Raw genomic sequence first — 8968 nt, 5'->3', positions numbered from 1 at the left:
CTGGTCCAGTCCTCCGTAATCAAATAGTTAACGTTGTGAGTCTTGTGTCTGGCCGGCCTGCAGCAGGCTTTATTTATACAAGTCTTCCAAAAGCAATACAATGGATACTGTAATCCCTTTGTCCATTGGACACAGGGATGCACTTTTACAGTACAGGAGAGGTCATAGGTTGATTTGAAAAGGTAGGCGATGTCTTTCTCAACTTCTCTTGTGGGTGGTCTCCTCTGAATTCCCGCCACATACATAATATACATTAAATACAGTTTATATCTATATTCTGCTTCTGCACATAACTATCCGCAGGAACATGTGATCTTCTGCAGACCACCACCGGAATGTTACCCTTAAAATACCGTACAGCTGGATACCAAATATCACCTTATAACCTTAGTCTGTCCCCTCCTATCCTGTAAAGGTGAATTCCTTTGTTCTGCAACCATTTAAACAGCTATAACTTTCTGATGTGGTGCAAGGAGACTATGTGTACATTGTGCACTATTTGGATTAAATATGTAATGTGTTTTGATGGCTCTCCATGCGTACACAAACTCTGCCGTAAATACCCATACCACGCGCCGATGCACAGGTCCACGGGAGCGACCATACGCAAATTGCGGATATGTGCACGCACGGCAGAACAAGTGCACGCGCAGTGGGCATGTGTGTGCAGTTTATACGTGCTGTGTGTTCTGCAATATTTTTCGACTTTGACAGTCCACCCTTTGGCAGTCACCAATAACTGCCACTATCTAATCCCTAAACCGAAAAATATCAATACAATATCTACAGACGATTGGATGGTCGGAGGAGAGTTGTAGGCGGGAAATGTATGACCTAGTGAGATAGTAAAAAGCATGTATGTATGAATCCATGTCTGAGGGGCATGTATCATTGTGCCGTATATGTTTTAGATAAGCTTCGAGGTATTGCGAAGTATACATTAAATCCTTCTTATCCCGTATTAAGGGTCTGTAAGTGGGCTGACAAACACTACCGAGCTCTTTTCGGCTTCTTGTTCCAACAAATGGGGTGCACATTTAGTTGATGATACATGGAGGGGGAACATATGTGAGTGCTAGTATATGTGGATATCACCTGTCGACTATGTGTGTCATTAACTGAAGGTTGTAGAGATGAAGATAAGACACATCTAAAATGCATTCACATAACATTTTCATAAACATTCTTGGGTAGGGCTGATGTCTTCTCCGGATGGGTGTATCTGGGCAGAGGGGGAGACCAAGGAAAAACGTGTGAAAGAAACAGGCCATGGAATTTATTTGCAATCCTTATCATAACACTGTCTCTATGGATGGGTCGTAAATTAAATCTGCTGCTATAACAATGCCCTCGCTCCTTAAACTCATCAAATTTGTGCCATGCTTGCGCCGCGTCAGGATTCGAACACACCTAAATATCAAGCCAATAATTATGACGACTCCCAGGATACAAAGGAGAAACTTTCCTACACTCATAATAACATTTTGAGCCCACTCTCCTAACCCTGAGAACCAATTTCGTTGGTTCAACCATGAGACCCAGCCGGTCAGCTCATTACCCACAGCGGTTAGGGTAAGGTTGGGTCTCCTCCGGAACTACCACTTCAACTGCAAGATATCGTCCATCTTTTGATCGATGATCTCCGTAGGGTCGTCAGTGCTGTTTGTAATATACGTACAGCACTTCACACCATACTGAGTTGCCAAAGTGACACAGTACCCACCCGTCACGGCTGTGATATAATTAAGGACCATCCTGTGCTGGATCAATTCCGTCTTGTAAGCTTGTAACTCCCTTCCCGTATACCTGAAGGTGTCGTCATACATCTCAGTGATATTATCTATCAAGTTCGCTAGCGCATGGATATACCTATAATTTATCATTCCTCTGGCAGTACGGGTGATGTCTAATGCGAGAAGGAATTGAATCCCGGTGGATTCGTGGATCAAATCAGAGGCTACGTGCTCTGTCCTCTCTATGAGGTGTCTCTTGACGATGTGTTCATAGTGAGTATGAGTACAAGGAGCCTGAGCACTGCGGTGAACGTCTTTCATTTTATCATGGGTTATGGTCATGACCTCTGGCAACACTCTTCCAACATAACACAATCCCTCTGAGTTCGGGGCAAGCCACTTATACGCCTTCCTCCCACATATGAAATAGGCATCATCGGGGAGTACATAGGGGACAGAATATGACATTACCATATTACAAACTTTCCAAGTGAAAAACCCAATCCCTAGTTCTCCCATCTGCTCAGTACAAGTATCAGGCTGTATGATATGAGCACAGTACCCTGGTGATACTTCTCCAACCCACATGGTCTTGCTTCCTCGAATATACCTATACCGAAAATACCTTCCACTGTTGGCTATTTGGCGTACAAGTTCAGAGTCTATGGGTATCCTATCAGCTGTGTGCGAAAAGGTCATTGTCTGGTTATTACAGGTCACTTCCCAATTTCCCGGTTTTCGGTAATTGGAAATATTGAAACATAATAAGGATTTATCTACATGGTACTGGTGGAGCTTCAAACTAGGGGGCCTAGAAATATTGAATTTCTTGTCCACCGGTCTCCCACCCCGTAATTCGAGTACCTCATCTATTGCTAAAGGGTACGGTACTAATCCTGACTTGCTCTGACCTTGAGGTACTTGTGAGCACACCCAGCATTCTGTCTGGTTTAAGACCTTACCCACTAGTGAGTGGTAATCACCCAATGGATGACGGTCCATGTTGATATTAAGGCTGGACTGACATCTCTGGATGCACCCATCCTCGACTATGTTCTCACAATTCCTACAAATGCAATTTTCCTCAGCCAATAACCCTTCACAGTGCCTCCGAGCTCCCTGACTACCAGATCGCTTTCTGATACTCGCCTTTGCTCAAGTGATGTGTTGCTCTTGAGATTCTACAAATCCATCCCCGCCATCAGAACCCATTCCAGATCCTTTCTCGACCTCTCTGGGACCCTCACCGAAACAGACTGTCCTGGTCAACAACAGGATTAACAGGAAAACCCGGAACGCAGTCTCTTGGGGTAAGTCCATCTTGTTAAGGGAAGAGAGAGGAAACAAGAAGGGGGGGGGGGGGGAGAAGAAGAGAAGGAGGGTAGTGGGGATTGGAAAAAATAAAAAAAACTGGTGCGACAACCGCCTCTGGTCTTGTTGTTCTCCGCGCTCAGGTGCCGTCTCAACAGTACTGCCTCTCAACCTTCCCGGAACAGACACTCCAGTGATATGATGTTCTCTATACTCAACCTTCCCGCACCACACACCTCCAAACCCCCCCTCCAGCAGCTCCCACATCCAGCCATTGACGGCTCAGCCACCCCCCATCCCGACGCCTGCATAACTCGCCACACTGCCCAGCCTAACCCCACAACCAGTGGCAGGGACACGCACCATGGCCGCACCGCACACCGCCCCTCCCGCCAGCCGCACCGCACACCGGCCCTCCCGCCAGCCGCACCGCACACCGGCCCTCCCGCCAGCCGCACCTCATACCACCCCGGCCGTTAGCGCACACACCTTCTCCGCCACGGCCGCAGCACACACCGCCGATAACACTACTCCCCCCCCCCCCCCCCCCCCCGCCGCCACACCATCTGTCATTTTGCAGGCGGCCCGCGGGCACACAGTCCCGCAGCACGCCGTCCACACCACGGGCACACAGGCCGCACCCGCCCTCCCCACAACCCCAGCACAAACTGTCTCCCGACCGCGGACCACACTGTACCTCCGGGACCCACTGCACTCGCACATCCCCGTCACCCACACCTGTCTGTGTGCAGGCGACAGGACTCTCGCCGCTCCAGCCCCCAGCGCCACATACACAGTCTCTCCCCCCCAGCACCATACACCCGCACCCAGCCATCCCGCCCCCCTATCAGCCATCACCCCCCCCCTGTCAGCCATCACCCCCCCATGACCCACCACCCCCTCTCAGCCATCACCCCCCTATCAGCCATCACCCCCCCTGTCAGCCATCACACCCTCTCAGCCATCACCCCACCTCCCCCCCTGTCAGCCATCACACACCCCCATCAGCCATCACACACCCCCATCACCCATTTCCCCCCCCTGTCAGCCACCCCCCCCTGTCAGCCATCTCCCCCCCCCCTGTCAGCCATCTCCCCCCCCTGTCAGCCATCTCCCCTCCCCTGTCAGCCATCTCCACTCCCCTGTCAGCCATCACCCCCCCATGACCCACCACCCCCTCTCAGCCATCACCCCCCTATCAGCCATCACACCCTCTCAGCCATCACCCCATCTCCCCCCCCTGTCAGCCATCACACACCCCCATCACCCATTCCCCCCCCCTGTCAGCCACCCCCCCCTGTCAGCTACCCACCCCCCCGTCAGCCACCCCCCCCTGTCAAACCCCCCCCTGTCAGCCATCTCCCCTCCCCTGTCAGCCATCTCCCCTCCCCTGTCAGCCATCACCCCCCCCCCCCATCAGCCATCACCCCACCCATCAGCCACCACCCCCCCCTGTCGGCCATCACCCCCACCCCCCTATCAGCCATTCCGCCCCCCCATCAGCCATCACCCCCCCTATCAGCCATCGGCTCCCCCATCAGCCATCACCCCATCATCCCACCCTGTCAGCCATCACCCTCCCTGTCAGCCATCACCCCCACCCCCTATCAGCCATCCACCCCCCTATCAGCCATCCCCCCCCCCCCACCGTCATCCATCACCGCCCCGGTCACCCATCACCCCCACCCCCTATCAGCCATCACCCCCACCCACCCTTTCAGCCATCACCCCCCTTTCAGTCATCACCACCCACCTATCAGCCATTGCACCCCCTATCAGCCATCGGCCCCCCTATCCGCCATAATCCCATCACCCCCCCAGCCATCACACCACCTCCTATCAGCCATCAACCCCCCCATCACCCACCCCCCCATCAGCCATCAGCCCCGTCAGCCATCAACCCCCCCATCACCCATCTCCCCCACCCCCCTATCAGCCATTCCGCCCCCCTATCAGCCATCACCCCCCCATCAGCCATCACCGCCCCTGTCACCCATCACCCCCACCCCCTATCAGCCATCACACACCCCCTGTCACCCATCCCCCCGTCAGCCATAACCCCCCCTATCAGCCATCACCCCACCCCCCATCAGCCATGACCCCCCCCGTCAGCCATCACAATCCCCCCCCCCGTCAGCCATCACCCCACCCCCTTTCAGCCATTCCGCCCCCTTTCAGCCATTACCCCCCCTATCAGCCATCGCACCACCTATCAGCCATAACCCATCATCCCCCCCTGTCAGCCATCACCCTCCCTGTCACCCATCACCCCCACCCTCCTATCAGCCATCACCCCCCCTGTCACCCATCACCCCTGCCCCCCTGTCAGCCATCACCCCCCCTGTCACCCATCACCCCCGCCCCCCTGTCACCCATCACCCCCGCCCCCCTGTCAGCCATCACCCCCCTGTCAGCCATCGGCCCCCCCATCAGCCATCGGCCCCCCCATCAGCCATTGGCCCCCCCTATCAGCCATCACCACCCCCTGTCAGCCATCACCCCCACCCCCCTATCAGCCTTCCGGCCCCCCCTATCAGCCATCACCCCATCGGCCCCCCCTATCAGCCATCCACCCCCCTATCAGCCATCCCGCCCCCCCTATCAGCCATAACCCCATCACCCCCCCTGTCAGCCATCACCCCCCCTGTCAGCCATCACCCCCACCCCCCAATCTGCCATCACCCCCCAATCTGCCATCACCCCCCCAATCTGCCATCGTCCCCCCCATCAGCCATCGTCCCCCCCATCAGCCATCGTCCCCCCCCATCAGCCATCACCCCCCCTCAGCCATCACCCCCCCTCAGCCATGAGCCAACCCCCTATCAGCCATCCCCCCTTCAGCCACACACACCCCCATCAGCCATCCCCCTCTATCAGCCCCCCCCCCTATCATCCATCCACACACCCCTCCCATCCCCCGAAGGCCATAAATGAGCATGCCTCCCTTTTGCTCACAACTCCGCTCACATCCCACTCATCTCAGGGTGGGGGGGCCCATGGTGCTACCTTTTACACCCACATATACCATGGTCTACTATACTTTTACACACACACACACACACACACACACACACACACACACACTCAGCCTGCATACTCCTAACATAACACACGTACCCTACACCCCCCCCCCCCCCAAACACACCTTCCCTATGTGTACACCACCAACTTTCACAACTACCCCTATCACACACCCCCCCAACACACCTTCTTACACACACACACACACACACACACACACACACACACACACACACCCCTCTCCTACACACCCCGCACACCCGAAAAGGTCATCCTACACCCACCATAACCCCATACCTGCCAACCACCCACCACAAATACAACACCCATCCAGCTTCCCCCCCCCCCCCCCCCCCGAAAAAAAATAATAATATATTTTTTCTCTGCCTTCACCTAATGGCACCCCCTTCCATGCACACACCCCTGCCCCCCCCAAAAAAAAACCCCACCACCACCCTCCACCCATCCATCACATATCAACACACTCCACCCATGCACACCTCCAACTCCATCCCCCTAACACCCACAACCACATCACACACTGCACGTCCTGTCACCACCCCCATCCCTCACCCCTAGGCCAATACATATAGAGGCAGCCACCCACCCCCACGCTATTCCGCAAGCACCATACATCACTACCCAACACTTTTTCTTAACACACACACACACACACACACACACACACACACCAACGTACCCCTCCTACATAACACTCCAACACCCACATTCCCTTCCACACACTCCACAATCCAGCACAACACCACACTACCCCTATTACACACCCACCTCTCTCTCTATACAGCCCATGGATTCTGTCAACCCATCACCACAACAATTAGGCCACAACAGTACCCGTCTCACAACCAGGCACCCACATGCCAATTGCTGCCCCCCCCCCCAACCTCCCAGCCACACACCACAATACCCTACACAAAGCAACCTATGCAGAAAACCCACAGCCATGCCACCTTCCAACAAACTCACCCTAAAGCACACACATACCACTCCACCAACTACTACACCTCCTAAACCCTCACCCACCCCTCATCCCTAGCCCAACTTGTACACTGGCCACACCACATCCACCGTCCAACCTCACTCTGCTCAGCCCCCCAAACACACCATTTTCTCTACACCACGCACAAAGTACCCCTTCCACAACAAACTAAACACCAAACATTGTTCCTTCACCCCCTCCAAAATGCAGCATGCAATATATACAACACCTACCACGTACAAACTCTGACCCTCAACACGGATTATATCTGCCCATAACAACAACAACAATAGTTACCCCACAACACTACCCGTCTACCCTACAAGCAACCACATGCACTACACACATTTACAGGCCCACTCCACACAATCAACTTTACACGCCCTACCACCACTCCAAAAATCTCACAACATTCTTCATCCTCCACAAACCCTATCACAAGAGACCACAACCGAAAACTCATAACTACTATGCCCCTACCCCTAATCCACCTACCTTTACACAAGTACAGCACCTAGGCGCCCCCTCGACCATGCCCAACACCCCCATTTAAAACCAACCATACACCAAACCATACACACACACACACACACACACACACACACACACACACACACACACACACACACACCACCTCCCTTCAGACTGACACATTCACATCCTCCACACAGGACAGCCACCACCACTGACTACAGCTACATAGACCTTTTTACAGTACACCTCTACAATAACAACCCCATCCACATCTCCCCTTCCATAACCACACAGACAACACGCGCACAACCTTCACCATCACGTTCCCTTTTGTCATACTACATTTAACCACGAACAAACCTCCCATTCCACCAACCCAAACTATACAACTACTATTCTACACCTTCACTTTTCAGTAGAGATTACGGGGGCGTAGCCCCTTACGACGGTGTGAAGAGCGCCCGTAGGGCGCGATGAATCACCTAGTATATAATATATGCCTATATTTCCATATATAATAATGGCATCAGCCAGAGTGCCGTAAATTGCATCTCTCTCTCTCTCTCTCTCTCTCTCTCTCTCTCTCTCTCTCTCTCTCTCTCTCTCTCTCTATATATATATATATATATATATATATATATATATATATATATATATATAATGTCTCTGCCGGAAAATATGAAAAGAGCAGGGAGCGCCAATAGTGCATTAAAAGTGTAAACAATTTATTTAAAACACATCCATGGTAATCAAGTAAAAACCCGTACCGTAAAAGGCGGTTAAACCACCACCTGTATAACCAGCATAAAATTATCTCACAGTGCAAATCAGCGTTCGGGATTCAGTGTCCGCACGTCAGACCACGCCCATACGCGTTTCGTCATCAGACTTTGTCACACTGACTAAGTCTGATGACGAAACGCGTATGGGCATGGTCTGACGTGCGGACACTGAATCCCGAACGCTGATTTGCACTGTGGGATAATTTTATGCTGGTTATACAAGCGGTGGTTTAACCGCCTTTTACGGTACGGGTTTTTACTTGATTACCGTGGATGTGTTTTAAATAAATTGTTTACACTTTTAATGCACTATTGGCGCTCCCTGCTCTTTTCATATTTTCCGGCAGAATCATTACCCGTTCGGAATCAGGTTGTGGTGGGGAAGCGACAGTTGGAAGTTCCAGAGGTGCACACTGATAAAGATTGATTGACCAGAGAGACTGGGTGTCAGTGATTGTGAGGAACATTTGCTTCTCGTCCAGCCTGGGACTTGTAGTTCCACGGGACTCTGACTTTTCCTTTTCTTGGCGCTCATACTTTTTAATATATATATATATATATATATATATATATATATATAGAGAGAGAGATTTATATATATATATATATATATATATACATACATACACACACACACACACACACAC

The sequence above is a fragment of the Pseudophryne corroboree genome, chromosome 2, assembly GCF_028390025.1.
Source record: "Pseudophryne corroboree isolate aPseCor3 chromosome 2, aPseCor3.hap2, whole genome shotgun sequence".
Classification (NCBI taxonomy): domain Eukaryota; kingdom Metazoa; phylum Chordata; class Amphibia; order Anura; family Myobatrachidae; genus Pseudophryne; species Pseudophryne corroboree.
This window is presented reverse-complemented; position numbering follows the sequence as displayed.